The sequence below is a fragment of the Notothenia rossii genome (genome assembly GCF_949606895.1).
Source record: "Notothenia rossii genome assembly, chromosome: 3".
Classification (NCBI taxonomy): Eukaryota; Metazoa; Chordata; class Actinopteri; order Perciformes; family Nototheniidae; genus Notothenia; species Notothenia rossii.
In genome coordinates this window covers 6,366,854-6,389,783 of record NC_136901.1, presented here as the reverse complement: position 1 = coordinate 6,389,783, position 22,930 = coordinate 6,366,854, and positions in this window count along the sequence as shown.

The window sequence follows — 22,930 nt, the reverse complement described above, 5'->3', positions numbered from 1 at the left end:
CTCTTTCTGTGCACATTTCTAAAAAAGCGGAAAGCCTCTGTCACCTGCAGGCAATTGCTCACACATGGTTGAGAATAGAAACCTAATGAGCTGCCAGACCTTGAGTGGGCAGGGAAGTCTTACCTCTCTGACGTTTGCTGGCTTCCCTCTCTACCAGGAGGTTAGAAAAAGATCCATCTCGTCTTCATTCTGTGTTCTTGGTTAGATCAGAGGAGTGCAAAGTTGCAGTGTAGGTGGATGAAAGCAGGAAGAAATAGGAATGGCTGTTGAAGACACATACGAAGTTAAGTTTATGGCAAAGCTTAGTAGGAAAAGTTATTTTTGTGGTTAAGGGAAACATCTTACACGAGAGGCATACAACTAAAAAAAATGAACCTGAAAAGGAGAGGGTCCCTTCAAGGTCAAAGATACCCACACATCGCATTCACACAGATCATAAAAGCTGTTTGTATTCCATGCTGCAATTTAATATTCCCCGTTGGCTTGCTTTTTGACTGTGATCCATGGACTCACATTTTAGTAGCGCCGCTGCCCACGAGAGCTCGATGCCAAAGCAGCGGGCAATGACCGTTACCCGGGCACGCATCCAACAAACCATCCCAGAGAAATAAGTAGTCTCGATGGTCACTCTGTTGAAGCACAATGTAGGGACACAGCTACATTATTTCCCAGACACTCATTGGGAATGCAAATTCAATTTCCACAGATTTATTTTTGTATCAAGAGGGGAGGGAGTGATTTGTAGGAAGCAAACACCAAACAGAAAAATCCAATAAGGCCACTTCCAAGCTTGTCTGTGTGTTTTCCCCATGAGGAATAAAGATGGTCAAAAGGTAGGTGCCCGGAAATTGTAACCAGCATCTTAGCTGTAGTCTTTCTTCTCAAGCCTTTCAATGCTTGTTTGGGTTATGTCTCCTACACGTAATCCTTTGGTGGCAAGGGGGGGAAACATATTTGCATTTCAAGGTTTCCTTTTTTATGGTGGAAAACTTTTAGGGAGCACTTTGTGTCCTAGTCTTTTTGTGCGTGAAAATCAAACAGTACACCTCCACAGGTGTAGTTACTTTAAGAATAGGAGGGGAATGGGTTGAGAGGACCCGTATTGAGTTGAGAGCAATATTTGTCTGCCCTTCTGGTTTCCACAAGTGTGTATAATGACTGCTATCAGGACGCCAAAAAAAAGAAACAGTGATTTAGAAACTTGAAAAAGTCACAAAAAGGCAAGGAAAAGAATTTGGAAGACATTTTTCAACAAGGAAAATCTACAAGTCATTAAGAAAAGGAACACGAGGTAATAAAAAAGAAACACTAAAATAGGGTTGTGTCCACTGAAGTGTTTTGGTCAATGCAGCACTTGAAATCTAATCATACAGACAAAGCAATGTTCCCACTGTCTGATTCTACAATACTTTGTGCTGCGTTGTGTTACACACTCTGACTCATCAAAACAGATGTTTAGTGCCAGAACGCTTTTTTTAAAACAGCCTTTTTAATGATTTCACTTAAAAATTGGATGTTTGATTTGCGCCTGCAGCTTTTCATAACCGATGTGTCTCGATTGGCTTCTATTATCCATTGTTCAGGTCCTGTTGGAAATAGTGTTGACTATTTGCAGATTTGAAGCTATTTCGTTTAAGTCAATCCACATGATAGACAGAATTTAGGCCGTTATGCTTTTACAAAACATTTAAGAAGCACCCATACATACGACTCCCTCTGCTTACACTTGAATGAAATATTCAACTAAACGGCATTGCCACCTCCTCCCTTGATAAACTCATAAAACTGAAGTTGGGAGACCGCTGCATTGTAAACTTTGTCCGTTTTTAGTTCAAACATAAAACCAAGATGGGCTGGGTAATTAGATCATTCATTTAAATTATTTTCCGGCCAAAGACGGGGGGGGTTTCATAAAGCTGACAGTAGTTGAATGGTTACCGGCAGTGAGGCTGACATAGATGGGGTTATATGGGATAAGTGCCTTCACACATGGTGGTTGGCATGTGGGGTGGTGAGACTCTTCAGACGGGGGCTCAGGTGGCTGTCTATCAGGAACAGATGGGTGGAAATAGCATAAGACCCCTGACATGCAAACTCCATCTGCTTCCATAAGAAGTCTGTGTTTCAAGAAAAAGTCAAGTTGTGCATTGAGAGGAGGTTACATGCAGTAAAAAAAAAGCATGTGTTCAGTGGCAACGATTTTTCATTTTTAGCCTTTCCAGACAATTTCAATGCACAAATACCTGGATCGATCGTTGCATGTCTAGCGAGAACATGTGGCTTATCCTTGGGAAAGCATCATATTTGATGTTCTTAATTCCCCCTTACATATTTAACCTCAAAGTCACCCATCTAAGAGTTGTGAGGCCCAGTTGTGAGCTTTCCCTGTAGCCTTCTGCTTTCAGAATTGCTTACATGCCGTGTTTGGATGAGAGGATATCCAGGTCATCTGACGGAGATCCAGTAGCATCCTCACATCTCCCAGGGAATTTGTTTATTCTTAGGCTTCGCACCAACACACTTCCAGACTACTACTTTATTGCCTGACAGGAAGCCCTCGAGTTCCTTGGCATAGTCTTCACGGTGCTAATTAGCCACGTGTTAGCATGCACTTGTTGTCCAATTTGAGTCAATAGCAAAGTGTCAAATTTAGCTGCTTACTAGCTTCAGCTTTTCTCCCGGGTGTCCAGTCTCAAAAAGGATTGTGTGCTATTGGTAAGCTTTGCAGAGTATTGGGAAAATACTGAATGTCCTCTTCCAGTATGAGAGTACACATGATAACAAAGGTATCAACTGTAGCTGTGTACATGACAGGATGTGTGATTACCTAGAAGAGCATCAGGACTGTTTGAGGCATATGATAGCTATGTGATTAACATGATGATTCAGCCTCTATGGAGAGAGACATATGACAAGCATGATCATTTCTGACCTGGAGCTAATCTGAAGTAAACATTGAATACTGCTTTCTATTCCTCCATCTTGTGACTGTATAACTCCCTCTCTTGGATATCAGCATGTGAAGGACACTGTTCAGGAACTAGTTGATGCTCTGTATGTGATGACTCCTTCCATTCTGGAGAGGGTCACAGATACATGGATCCTGAGATTCAAGCTCAAGCTGGAGAACAGGGATTATTAAGTATTCAGAAAAAGTGTGAATTTTTTAATGTTTGAGAAAAAGTCAGAATGTTGAGGAAAAAGTCAGGATTTTGAGAATTTGAGAAAAAGTCAGAATTTCGCGATTCTTGAGAAAAAGTCGGAATTTTGAGAAAAAAGTCAGAATGTTTAGATTTTGTGAAAAAGTCAATATTTTTAGATTTTTGAGAAAAATTCAGATTTTTGAGAATTTGGTGAATAAGTCAGAATTTTGTGAAAAATTCAGAATGTTTAGAAACAGTCAGAATTGTGAGTTTTTTGAGAAAAAATCCGAATTTTGATGAAAAAGTTAGAATTTTGATAAAAATGTCCAAGTTTTTAGATTTGGAGAAAGTCCGAATTTTAAGTAAAATACCAACAAATTCTTATTTTTTTGTTTTGACTACTTCCATTCTTGAGAGGATAATCAATACATGGCTAATCTGAAGTAAACATTGAATACTGCTTTCTATTCCTCCATCTTGTGACTGGGTAACTCCCTCTCTTGGATATCAGCATGTGAAGGACACTGTTCAGGAACTAGTTGATGCTCTGTATGTGATGACTCCTTCCATTCTGGAGAGGATCACAGATACATGGATCCTGAGATTCAAGCTCAAACCGGTGACGAGTGATATTTTTGAACACAGAGTGTAACAAAACATTCAAGTGCTAAAAAATATGGTTATAGCCCCCTGTGTCTTTAATATAACACAGTCCCAGTGATTTATAAGTATCCACTGTGAAAGATTCCTATCAAAAATAAACAAGAGTGTATAGGCAGAGCATGTGAGAGTTTGCACTCTAAGAAAGCAGGACATTCGCTAATAAGATTTTGAAAGGTAAAATCTTGAACGTCCCCTTTAGCCCATTCCCCCACACTGCCTGGGACTCGATTTTAGTAATTGAAATGGAGTGCCAGACTGAATGAGTCATAGACTGTCAATTAGATAAATTGTCAGCCCATTTGCTCCGTGGGTTCCCAGTCCACACTTATTATGAAATCACCTCAGGTTGGCGTGGTGTCATTTTCCACACAAATCATCTTGACAGAGCAGATAATTGAGATAACTAGGATTAGCATTCAAACAGCACTTTTTCCATCCTGCTATAAGATGAGCACAGATTAACACCCACGGTATGTACATAATCACTGACAGGTCTTCCCGAGGAGATTCGGTGCACACTGTTGACACGCACCCATCAGTCCATCTGTCTGTCAAAAAACACTGCAGTGCTTAAAATTGTAGGGTCAACAAAATCCAGAGGCATACAAGGACATAGATTATGACAGAGATTTGGCAACAGCTGCCCTCTTGGATTACAAAAATAGTGGGAGGTAGAAGAAAAAATAGATTCAAGGTCTACCAGCCAACAAAACAAAATGTACTTTTTCCGCAAATAATGTCTGGTTCTATTTTAAGCATTATAAATGTCTTGAACGCGGCCACTTATCAAACTGACGGATCTATTTAAATGAATTATGTTATGCTTTTGTGGCATGTGTTGAGGACAGGCTGACCTGTAAATAATAAATCTGTTGATCTCATAAGATGAATAACAATTATTCGGTATGCAGGTGACGTTGTCCTGCATATCACCTGATGCAACCTTTGCTGTGTGAGTTTCTTATCTGTTTGAAATATTGTATAATGCATATGCATGGATAAATATAGAATGATGCCATATGAACATTCAGACGTCCTTTGTGCATCATTGCCTAAAATCCTACCGTCTAAATCCCACATTTCCCCTCCCTGTTGGTGGATAAAACCTGCAGTTCCTTTGCGTTTCTTCATTCGGCATCATATTAATTTCAGCAAGACCTGCAAATCCACTCTGCCATTGCATAATTCATGGAGCCCCTCTGACAAAATTCCCTTTCATGTGGGCAATGCGCCCTGACGAAAATCCTAGGAAACCTGGATAAGCCCAAATGGCTTATACCTGATGGCGGGTGCACAGCTGTGCTCAGGTAAACTGTCATTCTGTCCGGCGAAATAAGGTCAGAAGTGAATTGTGTGCTATTTGATGTCATCAGGTATTATAAAGCCGGTGAGACTCAGAAGGTTTTGAGTAAAAGAGAAGGGAATGTTAACGCCATATGGTATCTCATGCACTCCTGAAGTTAGTTTCCGTTAGGCTGTGTCCCTCCTGCACATGCTTGAGATTAGAGAGTTGCATAAAAGATGCGTTAGATACTGAATATCTTTACGCTCTAAAAGAAAACTGCCGTCCTATGTGCAGTGAAACTCCTGTGGGGAACTGTTACGCTCAGGTTTTAATGTGATGGATCGAATGGACCCCTGCCAAAAAAGTAATTAATCGTATCCATTACAGCAGGTGTATTAACCATGGGGATAAAAGGGACTAGTATTGTTTTTTAATGAAAGTCATTTCTTAGAATAACAGCCGAAGCAAAATTCATGTTTAACATTAAATCTCTTTAAGAGTCGTATCATTTATGTTTTCTTTTACTCGCCCAGTTTGACTCATGCATCATACATCGCGGAGGTGCCTAACTAGCAGCTGTGTTATACATCATCATTCTGCTTGGCTACGTGGCTGTTATGCAGATGTACATTGATGTATCATTTAACCTCTCATGTCTCATGTTCTTTACTAAATGATTGCATCATTAACTCGCCAACAGCATGAGCACTGTGCCACCTGTTAGACAGTCTGGCTTTCAGTGGCATGTTTTAAATATGGCTGACTGATGACACACGAGTCCCTCGGCAATTTGGCAATCCCCAAAAGAACAGGCCGAACTTCTGAGGGTCTTTGTGGAACAGATGAAGGTGAAATATTGTCCAGTCAGGGACAAATTAAAGCTGCACATAAGGTCTGAGTAGCAGTGGAAATAATTCCTCCAGAGTTTATTGAAGCATTAAAACATGTCACTGTATTATATCACCAGTTTGGTCTTTCATGTAAAGTACTTACATACCAGAAGTAATCACTTTTATTAACATTGGCTTTTGAAGCATGTACAAGGTTACACAGTTTAATGTGCAGGCAGGTTAGTCACTTAACTCTTAACACCCTTGAAGGTGTCTTTAGACTCTGCAACAACAAATACCCTTCAAATTAATTGATGTGTTGAACACGCGTTGACTTTCATCGTATTCTGGTTTCTTCTTCTTTGGTGTAACGTCAGAGGTCCAACTCGGTGTCGTGTAGCCATGCCCACATCTCTGGTGCTACGTCGAAGAGGCTGGCTTCCGAGGGTGGTCTATATAAAGGGCAGGTAGTTATTATGTGTTCGGCAGTCTGTTCAGGGTCACCGCACTCTAGGGCTGTACCCGAATATTAGACTATTCGAATATTCGTTCGTTGGCCAACTATTCGGGTTTCAATTTCATTATTCGGATATTCGTTTTTGTATTTTTTTTTTAAATATATATATTTTTTTCTAAATGTATGCTATTAATAAAGGTGAATTGCCATATTCTTATACTATATTTATACTTTTGAATTGCACTGTTAAAATGCGGAAATATATAAAATCTCAGCCTGTGCTCCTGACATCGCGTTCACTCACAGTCACGAACGCAAACGGCACGCTTCACCTCGCTTCACCCACAAAATGCCGAAGACTTCAGCTGTGTGGGACCATTTTAAATTGGACGACGGTAAGAAGAAGACAGTGTGCCAAATATGCGATAAGAAACTGGCCTACCACGGTGGCACAACAACTCTGAAAAGTCACCTGGATGCTGTAAGTCAGGGCTGGGGAACCTTTTTCCTCTCAAGGGCCATTTCAATTTTTTAAACATCCTCCGAGGGCCGTACAAATTATTGACCTCTGCTTAAAAATACTAAAATCACAGCCCATTCATTTCGCCTTTCTTTCATGCTGTGCAAAGAAAAAGCAAACTCTTAATCCAGATATTTTACCATGACTCGTGCATGCATGCATGTGCACGGTTGTGGTATGACCACCAAAACAGAAAGATTTGGACACAAGATATGTGCAAATGTATTTCGTTTCCTATCCATGTTGACGTGATTTAATAGTGGGGGGGGGGGACCTTCTCCCCGGGAAGAATTTTTTTTAAATATTGAAGTTAAAAGCATCAATCTGGTGCACTTTGAGAGCAACATTAGGAGATCTATGGATACATCTCTCAACACCCATATGAAACAGAACTGTAAGCAGATGTATTTTTCTTTATGGATATTTTACAAATCACTTCCCTTTCAAACTGTATTCTTGTTTATTAATAACAACTTTTATTTACTGTCATATAGTATTTTATACCTGTTTACTTTATTCTCTTGTTTTTTATAACTATAATGATTATATAAAGGTGTGCCTTTACCTCAGTGGTTGTAGAAAAAGCTTCTTATACTCATTAGCATAGCTAGCTAACCAGATGCTAATAACAACTAAGTTATTGACTGTATGATCAGTATGACAGATCAACAGATCGCCCACTGGGTTTTCAACTAAAGACACAGCCACGCAGAAACTGCAGCATGTGTACAGCTCCTTATCGGTACTGCAATTTTTGGAAGTGCCGAAGTGACGTTCTGGTGCTCCCCTGCCATGCTCCCCTGTCAGACGAGACATATACCACGTGATGACACGTTAGGCTCGTGTTGTGTTCAAGGACCCAGGAAAAACAGGCACTCGCCTTTTTAATTTTTTTGCGGTCTAGATTTCTTTAATTTTTTTCTTTTTTGCGTGTGTTTATAAATTACCTCGAGGGCCGTAGCAAATGGTCTCGCGGGCCGTATACGGCCCGGGGGCCGGACGTTCCCCACCCCTGCTGTAAGTAGTAGCCTAGCTTAGCTTAGCTGTTGTCAAGTTGCCATGATGAAGCTGCTTTATCCGCCGTTTAAACAGTAACGTTACACAATAAAAACGTGCACTTACTTTGCTTGGAAAATAGTTGCAAGCAAGCAACCACATTTTTTTTTATGTTAGTTTTTTAATTTAACAAGTAGGTAACAAGGTAACCAGTATGACACTGTTAGGCCTACTGTTACGGCTATGTTATTAAAAGTATTGTTGTTATAACAGAGATATGTGTTTTGTATCTTTGTTTGACTGTTCAGGTTGTAAAATGTTATAGACGGAATTTGGAACCAGATTTGGTCCCCGGGCGCAGCACTGCGGCTGGGTTAAATGCAGAGGACACATTTAGTTTTAATGTTTGCGAGTACTGAGACAATAAATAAATATAAATCGTAATAGTATGCTCTTTCTGCGCTCCTGCTTAACAGCGTGTTGTCAGATGTCTCGGATTCGCAGCGTGTTATGAAACCTTTTGGAAAAAAAATTAATTAAAAAAAAATACAAATCTCTCCGCACCGAATATTCGAATATTCGCTGCTGATTACTACCGAATATCCGGAGCCCGAAAAATTGTATTCGGGACGGCCCTACCGCACTCGCATGCAGCACTGTCTGCCAGTCCCCACTTCTTCATTGATGATTTGAATTGACCGACCCCAGTTCGTAGACGGTTTAGTGTGGTCCATTGCCGGCATGGTAGGTCGTCTCCTCCTATTGCGCCATCTCCTGGGTCCCAGATGTAGCGATGGATGCGGGAGGGCCCGGCTATCTCCCACGGCTGCCTCCAAGCAGCCGCCAACCATGCATCTCTGGCGAGGTCCTCAGAGGTGGAATTGAGAATGTCTTGTGCTGCCTTGTTGAAAGGGAGGCGGGACTTGAGCCTACTTAGAGGCGCTGCTCTCGTTGTCGTGTTATGCAGGATGTGCCAGTCATGCTTTTGGGCTTTCCTGGCCAGGGCGAGGGTGGCAGCCTCCCGTCGGAGGCCGGCCGGAGCTATTCCCGCGAGGACTGGCAAGAGGGACACAGGGGTAGGTTGTTTGGTATCCGTCTGTCTCATTGTTAATTGAGATGTTAAACTATTATTATCATACATTTTTAGATGATTAGGAATTTGTGCTGTGTGATGCATGTGTGGTTGTTGTTAGCCTACACCAGCAGCACTTAGAGCTTCTTTAAAGAGTCAATCACAAAATGCCTCACACAACCATCCTCCGGACCCCCATATATAAGCATTTTATGACCAGACTCCCATATCTGCAGGATGACATCATGTGTGATTGACTTCCAAAGCATTTTTTCTCATTCATATCCAGCTAACGCCTGGTGTAAAAGCTCTATTGGCTGGTTCACAGCCATGCAAGCAAACTAAGTCCTTATTGTCTCCAAGCGTTCAACACATTGAAAAACTACATGTGTTTTTGGATCTATTTTAGGATTGGTATCCTTTTATATGTGTGTGTGTGTGTGTGTGTGTGTGGGTGTTTGTTTGTGTGTGTTTGTATGGCTGTTACGAGCACACAGGTTGGACCAAATGGCTACCACCAACAGCTAAGTGTCTCATTAGCTGCAAAAACCAGCAGTCAGCCTTTTTACACAGCCTCTGATCTGATGCCTGGGACAATTACATCGCTCCCCCTTTCCCACTCTCGCTTTATGTCTCCCGCTCTTTACATCCCCGTCCCCCAGCGTCAGCTTTTTCAACACAACCTCTGATTTGGGCCAAAATATTCCCTGCCAAATAGCCAATCCCAGAGTGCTGCCTGCTGGATTAATACCTGAGCCCACTCATTTATAATTGCTCCGTTGTGGCGTCTGGATACATCCTCTGTGTGTCTATCTGTCTTATCGCGATGCCCTTTTCTCCTAACCCTCAAGTTTTATTTTTCTACCTTTTTTCCCCAACGATGAACGACTTGTAGATTCACCAGAGCGCCTCGAAAATGCTAGCATCTTTCAAGAGAGAGATAAGAGAACAACACTTTGATCAGGCCGTCATTTCTCTCTTTGGTTTACTTATTCTCTGTATTTTTCAAGGAGACAACATTTTATTTTAGAAGCTGTTGGATGAAATCTAATAAACCTGAGAGCAGGGCATCTACAAAAGGCAATAACTGCATCACATGGGGAAGGCAGAGTCCAAGTGAAATTAGTGAATGTGACATTTACTTGAAGAGGAATATTCATTCTGCTTTATTGCCATTCCCACCACACTCTAAGAGTCATTCAGTAATAATGAAAGGTGTTTTAATGTAATTGGGATAAACCAATATGGCTGTTCTCCTATGACACGTACAGTGGTGCTTAAGCCAAGACTCCTAACCTGTTGGTCAGGAATGATTTATTCAATAGACTTATTATATTTTATTCATTTGATGTGGTGATCCCATTTTAATTCAGACAGATAGTGCTTTGAATTTAAATGTTCTAGTCCACTTAAATCCTGTACTTTATCACTTGAATATGTGCACACGGAGTACATGTTGAATCCATTTGCCATGCGGCGTTTGTGCGGCTCTCTTCTACACAGGATGTTTATTTGCTTCAAAGGCTTGCACGCACAGTACGGCGCTTTAGGTTGTTTATGCAGTGCAACTCAAAGGCTGAGTAAATCCTACAGCAATGTTCCAGAGGACATAAAAAGAGACAATAAAAAACATCACAAGCACAGCAGTTTACACACACAGTAACATATAGTTGTGACATATAGAGCCGTATAATGTCGGAGAACAAAAGCAGAAAGTACTCTTGGAAACCAATTTTCTCATCAAAGACCCTGTAGTCCATAAAAGCAACCGTAAAATATATTTATATAATACACTTCAAAGACACATTTATGACAACTATATCTTAAAAGAAGCCATGTTGCCATTTGAGTCTTTCAATGGGCTTCATTACAAATGAGGCCAAAGCAGTGGGAATGATACTAAAAATGAATTTTCCCCCGGTTATTAATGAATGCAAATGCAAACCCCTGCCATCTGGCCTAAAGTGATCAGAGCACACTGGTCAAAAAGACCCCGAGCAGCTGCCCTCTCCACCCCCCAGCACTGCGAGGAACTGCTGTGTCAGCACACGCTGCCGAGGACACAAAGTTAAGCAGGTCACATGTTGCAATGTCACATGTAGTCAGAGCTAGGGATGCATATCGTTGACTTTTTTACGATACCGATACCACTGAACGATACCGATACCCAACTGATACATATCGTGATACTTTGAAAATGTATCATCCCACAATTACTCCCATGAAGCGCTTTACGATATAGTTAACATGTCAAATGAACATTAAATTAAATTGTGGGACTTCTTGGACCTTTTAGTTCTGAACAAACAATGACAAATACATTAAAAATATGAAAAAAACCGATTATGGAATATCTTTTATAACACCCGCCATCAGGTGTACCGCATGAATAGCACATCTTGTCAATGCAAACAGACCGTTATAGCACCGTTATAATTAATGTTAAACCTGAGATTCGACTAGAGAACAAATAAATAATAGAATAATGGTCATGAGATCTCGGCATTGCTCAAACAAACAAATCTCATCTTTAAAATGAACAGTTGCCTTCACTGGTGAGAGAAAACAAATCCCATCACAGTTCATTTGTGGGACTTACCTTTCTAGTATTGAACAAACAATGAAAAATATATAAAATATGAAGAAAAACGATTACGCAATCTAATTTATAACACCCGCCATCACCGGCCACGGACTCACTTTTAAAATAAAATTTAAAAAATATATATATATTTTTTTTTTTAAAGTATCGAAACCGGATCTGATTTCGGTACGGTATACCGTAGCCACCAGTAACCGGTATTTCGTAATACCGGATACCGGTATGCATCCCTAGTCAGAGCCTGTTGCTTGTGTAAGGTCGGACGATTAAAACGTTGAGTGGTTACAGGGAAGAGTTTTTAGTAAAGGATGCCATGTACTGTAGGGGCAGTCACAAATTCAGTCTCAGCAAGATAGAAACCTTTCTGTTAACACGCCACGAGAGCTCTCGAGATTCGACAAGTCCAACTCAAATGACCATCAAGTGTGTATACTACCTCCACCCACACAATTCACTTAAGGAAAGAAATGTAGGTGTGTGCAATAAACTCACCTAAAGCACATGCTACCATCCATAAGCTCAGGTTCGATCGGACATGTCTATTGATTCCAGCGTGCCTGTTTTGGGCCACGACTGAATGTTCAATAATGTTTTCTACACTTTCATCCGCCTTCAACCAAAGGCTGAGGTCTCCAAATACAATTTCCAACACTGATGTCGAAAATAAAAAATAAGAAGAAAGTAGGAAAGCAAGAACATTTTGAATGCTGTTTGTGTGATTGCTGCAATATAGATTCAAAACAATAATATCTATTTGTATTTAAACATTCTAAGTTGGGTTCCACATTGTAAGATAAAAAGCCCTGATATACATCTTTCTTAGAAACATGATATAAAGGGATATACAAAAGGAATTAAACTCCCCTTTCCCACTCGCACTTGAAAAGTGTGAAGTTGTGGACGAAATATGATGACTGCTGCGATTTAGCAGTGTCGTGGCACGCACCTGCAGGCGGTAGCACTCGCTTTCACACTCATACCTCATGCAAACAATATTGCTGGCAGTGCAGAAAGCAGATCCTTTTGTTCAGATCACAAAGAGACAAGGAGGAACACAAACTCCCACCCACAACTCTGCTTTTGTAATACACAAATGATGACTCTTGTGTTTGTAGCATTGACTTTTAAAGTCCTTTTCTTTATCTGTTTTCCTCAAAGTGTGAACAAATCATATTTTGAATTGTAATTTTTGTGATACATTTAGATACAAAGGATATTTTGTGAACATGTTCCTCGTTGGCTTTGAAATGACAAACCAAATGAAGGTAGAATAGGCAAAGCTGGCACTAAATCCAACAAGTGGATCTGCTCCGTGCAATTTGTCACATTTTATTCATCTGTTACTTTTAACGAGTACAGACATTTGTGCAAACTTCTATAATCTGAAAACAAATCAGGTAGAAGAATGCACAATCTCAATCATCAATGGAGGAACAGCCTTCAAAGCAGTGAGTCCTTCATGCCCGCAGAACAAGACAAAATGTGGTTTGATGAATATTAGGAGCAGGAAAAAGGCTGCCGTTCAATCGGCTAAACTAATGATGAAGTCTCAGTTGTTGACAATGCAGTTCTGGGAAGCTTCAAGCCTGCAGTCGTTTAATGACATTCATTATGGTTTAATGAAATGGAAATGTAGTGTGATGAAGGCTACAAAACCAATATGTGCTGGACACATTTTGTCCAAGCTTTTCTTATTGCAACAGACACAAGCCCTAGCGGAACGGGATGCGGAATGGGGTTACCTTGGGTCAAACTACAAACTACATTTCTTGATCCGAGCTTAAGGTATTTAAGCTCGGATCAAGAAATGTAGTTTGTAGTTTGACCCATGGTAACCCCAATTGTCTTAGTCGGCAATATAAAGTGCATATGATAGCATGTACCCAACACATGGCAGTCATTATATGTGTGTGCACAATATCAAAGGAAAACCAAAACAACCCATAGACCAGAATTACTTTCGAGACAGAAAACATTAAGGCAATATAAAACCAAAATCACTTCGCTTTTTCTTTGTTTAAGATGAATGAACAATTAAGATGAACATGTTGGACAAGCGCCCGACCAGAAACAAAAGATAATCTCCAAAGAAATGGACCCGTTGCTCTCCTCCTGTTACTGTCAACACTATAATTCTCCTATTAACCTCTCGATTATTGAAACTGAGGTTAAAAAGATAACAGCCAGATCACTTTCCAGACGTGTAATCCGTTGACATAATATTATTAACCACACTGCAGTGTTCTGGCCCCTGATAAGACTTCAAACTCTTAGATCTCTTACTCAAACTGTTCTTCCTGGATTGTATTTCATCATATAATCTGTGTATGGAGCAACACACACACACACACACACACACACACACACACACACACACACACACACACACACACACACACACACACACACACACACACACACACACACACACACACACACACACACACACACACACACACACACACACACACACACACACACACACACACACACACACCACTGCACCACCTTGTGTTTCATGTGGTGCTTTCTCCATTCTTAGAGATATCGGAACCTTCAATCACAAGAGAATCGGCTACAGCAAATGCATGTGATTATTTTGAGGGCAATGATAGAAATTAGATTTTTTTTTTGGCAATATCATGCTCCCATTACTAATCACTCTCAGTCATGGGGGGGGGGGGGGAAGGGAAGCATATTCTATCAAGGGGTGCACACATTCAGACCAGGCGAAAAGTCCTTCCTCATGCAGACATCTAACGGCGATTGACAGGGGCAGACCAGCTGGACTCGGGGGCCAGCCATCTGAATCATGTTGAAAAGGTCAGCGGTTTGATACATAAACACCGATGCTCGGCCCTCAGCTGGAGAGCCCTGAGCTCCGGAGTGCAGGCTGCTGATGTGCACTTGAAGTGAAGCATTTAACCCGCGGGTGGCGTGCCTGGCTTGACCCTGCCCTTGGAGGTCCACGTGGACATGAATATATTGAGTAGATTTACATTTCTGCATGCCAGTGTGAGCTTTCTTGCAATAAATGTATTCCAGGTTGAGAAAATCTTCCTCTAGGTTAAGCAAAGATTTCCCTTTTTAGCCAATACTGCCATGCAACCCGCTGAATACTCACCGAATACAAATATGTACCATATGCTCGATAATCTAGGATAAGCTGTCTGTGCAGGTCATTACCGCATAATCCCTATTAGATACATGTAATCTTTATTTGACTCAGGACACATGACTGGGAAAATGTATTTGCTACAACAGCTTTGGCGTGCAGTTGAAGGGAGAGGAAGGACAAAGATAGCCCCCCCCCCCCTCTGGGTACTGCCCAGTTTAACCACAGTGTTGCACAGAGCAGCTCCACTGGTGCAGCTCAGGGGTCTGAGGCAGAGCTTGTTTGCTACTCTGTCTAACCCAGATCCCCCCCTTAGGATTCTGCTGTTATCAAGGGACCTACTTTCTGATCTTTCTCTTTTAATGTGTGAAATATTTAGTAGCATAAAATGAAAATAATCAAGTTAAGCACAAGTATGCCAAATGTGTTATCAAGTAGTTACGGCATGCATCAATCACAAAGACACAAGTATGAGGAGACATAGTGTCTGCATATCCTTACACACACACACACACACACACACACACACACACACACACACACACACACACACACACACACACACACACACACACACACACAGACACACACACACAGACACACACACACACACACACACACACACAGACACACACACACACACACACACACACACACACACACACACACACACACACACACACACACACACACACACACACACACACACACACACACACACAGAGAGAGAGAGGCCTACACAGGAGTGTTAAATGGGAGGGAAGCCCACGGGGAGTCTGTTGAAGCAAATTAGCTTTATATGTAAGTCTATCAGCACTCAACACTAATATGCTGCAGTACAATTGGATCATTGGTGCAATTATCTCAGTGACTGTCAGCTTTGCTTCGTGCTCACGGCAAACACATTACTCCAAAGCTGAAAGGCTGTGAATCTTAATCAAGACGTATAAAAACACGTGAGGCAATGTAACCCACCAGCTGCAGTTGTCGCACTTTTCGGTGAATATTACCTTTACAATGAATTCCCACTTTACTTCCAGTGTCAAATATCCCTTCCAACAAACCATTTCCTCAGAAGATGAGTGCAAAGGAAGCAAATTATATTAGTTTTGAAGGATATTGGATAGCTCCTGGCTGACAATAATAACACCATTTTGGAGATATAATAAGAAATGATTGTCGGTCTCAGAATTATTATAACATATTGGAAATGATTCTACCTTTTCCTTTTTATGCTGGCAAAAATACAGCACATAGAAACTGAATTTATAAAAATAATGTCCGTAAAAAAGGGACCAAAATAAGGGTTTGTCTAATTTGGGTATAATTGTCTCGCTGCATGTTTTGTCGCGAGCCCGTGAAAAGGGATGAGGTGAGTCAAATGACATTGATTGTAGAAAACAGAAGATTCTCATGGTCTAGTGTTTACTTCCGAAACAACCGAGGTCAGATAAGGATATTTTATTCACAGAAAAAAACCCACAAAATTATATTTTTGAAGATAAAAAACATATCTACAGCCATGCTAGCTGTGTGAGGCTGGCAACATCCTTTGAGCTGCATGCTAACAAGGTCTACCATATTAGTTTGGTGCATGTGCATGCTAACATTTGCTAACAAGCATTAAAGTTCCCATGTCATGGCCATTTCTACTGATCATAATTCCATTGTTGAGGTCTACTAGAATAGATTTACATTGTTCAATTTTCCAAACTCACATTGGTTTCTCATACAGCATCTCTGTGCAGGGCTTCTCAAACTCCGGACCGAACTGCAAATCAATCCGGACCGAACACTGTGTCCCATTATAAAGATTTAAAAAAAAAATAAAACATTCTGATGTAAATTAAAGTGGACCTATCATGCTATATCGGAAAAATATATTGTCGGGCCATACCTATACAAAACATGTCTGTGAAGTTTTTTGCTCAAAATACCAAACAGATCACCCGTTGTAGCCACGCCTCATACTGCTCATACCCCTCTTTTGCAGCCCTGTTAGAGAAACGCGGATTTTGGGTCCTTAGCTTGAAAAAAAAAAAAGAGGAGGCGGAGCTAATGCCTGATCACAATTCTACCGGAGATAAAGTTAAATTCTGCTGTGATAAAACGCCATCCTGTTCTAAACCACATCAAGGATTATTTCTGAAACAGTATGGAGCTCAAATGCTTTTTCTCTTGCGGGTTTATCACAAGGTGAGTTCCTTTTTTTATTTCCTGCTTTTTAAACACATGTGCTCTCCAGTACAGGTTAGCTCTGAGTGTTAGCGAGGCTTGCTAATGTAAACAAAGACGAGATTATGTCCAAAACACATCAGGCAATGTTTCTGATAGCAACTTTCTGTGGGTCCGCCGACGATTTGACGTCAGATCGGCAGCAAATCTGTATCCGCTCGTTGTACCCCTGTTTTTAAAAGATTTGGGTACGGAGGAAAAGAGAGTTTTTTTACTTTACTGGCATTGATCCGGACCATTGAACTTGTATAAAATTCACAAGAGGACCTTTAACAAAAAAGTTTGAGTACCCCTGCTGTATAGTATGTGTATTCACTCTCTGTCCTACACGTCTTGTTGGAGGTCCTGGGTGAAAAAAAGTGAGGACACCGTTGAAAGGAGTTGCAAGCTACTAGCATGACATTTAAATGACTGATTTGAACCTACTGTATGTACTAAGATAAGGTTTACCATAGACTAAGACAACTAATTGATCTGGTGAACACAAATTGAAACTGCTAATCCTCCATCTTCATCTATCCTACATCTAAGCCTGAACTTGTTGAAAGTAATTAGTGATGGATGGTCTTGTGTGTAATCCCCATTCAATTCTCCAGCTCATGATCTGAGGGTCAGGTGAGCATCAGCTTGCCCGCTGTATCACAGCAGGGTTGCCATTAATGAGAAGATCGATTTCACAGCTCTCACTCTCAGGCTCTGATAAGCAACACCACCACTGTTATTACCAGCAGCTGTAATTCCTACTTTCTCATCACGTTTCCTTCATCGAGCAACTGAATCATAAAAAAAATGCATCCACACATTCATAGGTAAACTAATCATGCCTAAAAGGGTGTTGATGTTCTCAATTTGTCTGATAATTATTTATTTGATTGGATGTTAATTCCTGTAAAAGTGTATTAGTTTTGATATTGGTCAATGCGTTGAGGCAAACAGCAACATAAGTGAGTCTTTCAATGGTTCACAAAACGAGAAATGTCTGCTGTAATTCAGGGCATCTAAAAGCAAGTCACCACACTGATAAAGCTATGAAAGACACCACAAAAGTAAAATCACCAGGAGTGCGTTTTGACGGCAGAAATGGTGTCTTTATGAAAGCAGCTGTCATGACTTAGAAGGCAAAATGGTCCCTGGGGGCGAAAGAGATGGAAAAAAATGCACTAACGAACCACTTTGAGATGAAAAACATTTATATATTTTATTTTTAACCCAAGGATTTAGATTTTTCTAACTATTACTGCTTATTGAAGAAGACAGATTTTACCACATTTCTTTCTGTTTTTGAGAACACCCTGTGGATACTGTTGACCCTCTGCTTTTTAAGCACTGCAGTATTTTTGAATTCCCTTATTTTATGCAGTAATTTCTAGTATATCCAATATTACCCCAATCTGTATCTGTTTCTGCTGATACAACCCCCAATATATTACTCATGTGCTTGCTTTGCCTTATCTTAACCTACTCAATCAATCCATGTCATCCAGAGCTCAGCTGGATTTCAATCACATCACATCTGAAAATCAATTTGAATGCAATTAACTGTAATTAATTAGGTGGTAGGATAGCATAATCAACAGTAGTTTGGCTCCTGAGGATCAAATTCAAGGTCACAGGATTAAACACGTCCCCCTTCCTCATTACAAGTTCTCCGAACAACTATGAGCTGCCTTTAATGCCACTTTAATGACAGACTGTTTCATTGCACTTCCTCTTGTTGAACGCCCTTGATACTAAGTGCCTTGTGTACAGCTTTCCTTTTGGTAAGCTCGACTACACCCCCACTTCCTTATCTTGACTCTCAAGCCACCAACTGCAGTCCGCGGCTGCATTCGGTTCCACATCAGCACATTGTCCTCCTTTGATGTCCTTCCTCCGGAGAGCCCCCTAGTGATGACATTTGTTACGTCGCAATAAGTTAGTCCTTCTGTTCCTCTGCGAGTGATCAGTGCAATACAAGAACTAACTACTTGTAATAATGAAAATAAACTTTTCACAGGCCTTCTTGTATTAAACTGCAACCTGTTCTTTACTGCAGTGTTGGACATTTATAGATAATGATGCTTAACTTTAAATTGAAAGGCACCCTGTGGATATTTCTTGTCAGCAAAGAAAGCTTATATTCTGTGTAAAATGTATTGTGTGTATCCTTGAAGCCTCACAAACATGTAGAATGCTTTTTTGCATTGTATAAATCCATGTTTACTAGTTTACAGTCTTGTTCTTCACAGCCTTTGTGGGCCCATTTCCTTCCGTTTGTATACATGTTACCAGTGGCAACTGTCACTCAGTGCAATAGCGTTAAACCCCAGCAGGAATGAGCGCTCGGGCGTCCCTGTGCTCGTGTACCAGATACAAACAAAGTGGGGGCAAACTCATGAAAAAAAAAAACGAGTCATAAACTCCAGGGTAACTTCAAAATTAAAAGTGAACTTACATTGGAAACACGTTTGACATGCCACAGCAACTCCTAGAGCATGTGACACCACCTGGCATGCTTCATATTAAAGAGTGCATCTAATACCCTTGTTTAGAAAAAATAGGTCAAGATATCGAATTTACACAATTTTTGGTTTCAGTCTATTTGTCTTAGTTGAGAGAACACAAGCTTTTAATGTGAAGCCAGCGCCAGATTAACCCTAATTAACCCTCTGGCGCACTGGTTTTTACGCTTACTAAAAATGTATAATTGAACATATAATAATAACTTTCAGGCCATTTGATTTAGCATAAATTCACTTCACTTATGATATCATTTCCACAACATTAGGCCTGCAGCAGAAAGATGTCAAAAAAGAAACACATTGTCAAAAATGTCAATCAGAATGAAATGCAACTCCTTTAGCAATCTGCTCCACTCAAATGTCCTCGCCTCTCTTTATCTTGATTTGTCCATCTCAAAATAAGTAGATCGTTCAGAATAACTTCATAAATGCATCTCTACATGCGCCATAAAGCAGCGTTTCGTGATGAAAAGTGTAGTGTCGAGGCTTCTTCAGATTGCCAGTCTGCTCAGCCATGGTGTCTTTGAAGATCTAATTTTGTTTTCAATTTAAATTCTACAGAAATACACATAATTGTCTCTCTGAAGAGTTTTCACAGGGGCCACCCAAATAAAACCAGAATATTGGCAAATGCAAATTAAATTCTGAGCGTGAGCATCATATTATTCTCCATCTTTTGAAATGGTGTTAACATGACAACAATTCTCCACAGCGCAGCACAATCAAGAGAGAGTGAAAGTAAGTCAGGAAAGAGAGGGAGATGGAAAGAGTGTCAGATAAAGTGAAGAAGGAAACGAGATGGCAGAGAGTCACAAGAAAAAATTGCAGTTCGACTCCGGGGACTGTTTGGAGTTTGAAGCAGCTCCGAGTCTTTGAACACAAGCCAGCAGAAGCCTGTGCAGCAAAAGCGATTCCATTTTTAAAGGGAAGATTCCTTCTCACCTCATCCTTGTGCACTTGAGGTTTAAATGTTCCTTAAAAGCCTTTCTTTTGGAGTGAGGAGTGATCTCTTTAAGCACCATTTAACTTGGATTAATTGTAACAGTGTCTAAACGGTGTCATGAGGGACTACTGAGACACTTTGAAGCTTTTAAAACCACTGGAATAATAAACACGTGCTTGCTATCTCGTTATCTTGTCAATGCTTTCACAAAGCTTCTCTCTGGCACACACTGATCTAGTTATCAATGCTTTTTTAACTGTGCTGACGTCAAACCGACTAAATCAAATACATTTATTGCGTTTGCCAGACACATCGCGGGAGAAATCCATTAGAAAACAGGACAGTGGCTATAGGCTATAAATAGAGCAGTATAAAGCTTTGTGTACAGCATGTTCTTTTGATTTGACGCTGTATAGCCGTTTGATATGAGCAGAAATACTGTCAGTATCCTCACAAATTGGGACAACTATATTGGTAAACAGAATTAATTAGATGTGACGTGTATTATCCTGTCTATATGTCATAGTTCTGTCTATTCCTGGCAGCATATAGTCCTATCCTATAGATGGGTGTCACAAATAGCTTGACTTAAAAGAGGATAAACCAAATTATGTAAAGTGGACCTATCATGCTATATTTGAATAATATATTGTAGGGCCTATAAAACACTATATCAAGTTTTTTTTCTCAAAATACCAAACAGATCATGCATTTTAGCCATGCCTCATTTCGCTCTATTTGCTGTATTCCAGCCCTGTCTTCAAAAGGGCTGATTCTGTGGCAAATGAGCTGCAGCTGACCACGCCCCCCTGCAAAGGAGAGGGGCGTGGCACGAGCGTTATGTTACCATGCTGTTACCATGGTGTTACCATGCTGTTACCATGCTGCTACCATGCTGTTACCATGCCACGCAACCTCTCATTCCCCTGATAGGTGGAGAGTTGCCCATATAGGCGGAGCACCCCGTTTCTGACGTCAGAACAATTTCCAATCTGTATCAGATCCGTTGCAGCCCCGTTTTTAGAGATACATAATTCATGTATAATGTATATATTCATGTATAAAAGACGTACAAAAGTGCATTTTGCATGATAGGTCCCCTTTAATTAAAGCATTAAGCTCAATGACGAACAGTAGTCATCTGCTTTGGTGGGCGGCTCCCAGGTGTCCTAGCATGACACTGTATCAGTGAAAGCTGAGAGAGAAGACAGCTTTATCAACGGGAGCCCGCCGTAGGCCCTTTGGTCGACGTGTTTGTCTCTTCCCTTTCCCTGAGAGGCAGACAAGATCATGGCACCGGCCCAAGAGAGTCAGTAAGGGGTGAGAAAGAGAGTGAAGATAAAGAGACGAAGAATGGGCATTGATTATAGATTGTCTATTGTGCAAATGTGTCTTGTCAGATCCATTGTTTTGTATTGAACTTGATTTCCCTCACCTTGCCGATAAAGGGAGGGGATAAATCCGTTTTTAAGTTGAATTATGAATTGAGAACAAAGCCGGCCTTTGTAGTGATTGCTGTGCCTCAACAGTCATACTTCCACCATTTGCCTTCTCTTTGTTTCTGTGGCCTTGATACTGTATCACAAGTACACATAACTACAAGCAGGTCCTCCCGCCTAAGGATTAACAATGTAAGCTGCCACGCTCGGCTTCACCGCAGATGTGCCTTTGCTTTGCTAAACCTTTCATAATTGCATTTTTTTGGGAGGTAATTCTGACTATAAACAATGCGTTTAGTTTTTCAAACAATCAATTGTGAGGCAGACAAATGAAATGTTAGGATTTCTCTGCATCTTGTGTGTATATCATGGGGGAGAAATGAGACATGCCTCTGCTAATACCTTCCGTATACCTGGTACTGCATACAACTAATCATAGAATAGTTACATTACAATATCAGCTTTCTTTTATTTTACAGACCTGATTAGTCCATCCATCCATCCATCATCTCCCGCTTATCCGTGGTCGGGTCGCGGAGTTAGCAGTTCCAGCAGAGAGCCCCAAACGTTCCTTTCCCCGGCCACATCAACCAGCTCTGACTGGGGGATCCCAAGGCGCTCCCAGGCCAGCGAAGAGATATAATCCCTCCACCTGGTCCTAGGTCTACCTGGTCTCTTTCCAGCTGGACGTGCCTGGAACACCTCCCTAGGCTAGCACCTCTAAGTAGGCTCAAGTCCCGCCTCCCCTTTCATCAAGGCAGCACAAGAGATTCTCAATTCCACCTCTGAGGACCTCTCCAGAGATGCATGGTTGGCGGCTGCTTGGAGGCAGCCGTGGGAGCTAGCCGGGCCCTCCCGCATCCATCGCTACATCTGGGACCCAGGAGATGGCGCCATAGGAGGAGACGACCTACCACGCCGGCAATGGACCACACTAAACCGTCTACGAACTGGGGTCGGTCGCTTCAAAACATCAATGAAGAAGTGGGGCCTGGCAGACAGTGCTGCATGCGAGTGCGGTGACCCTGAACAAACTGCCGAACATATAATAACCACCTGCCCTTTATATAGACCACCCTCGGAAGCCAGCCTCTTCGACGTAGGACCAGAGATGCGGGCATGGCTACAC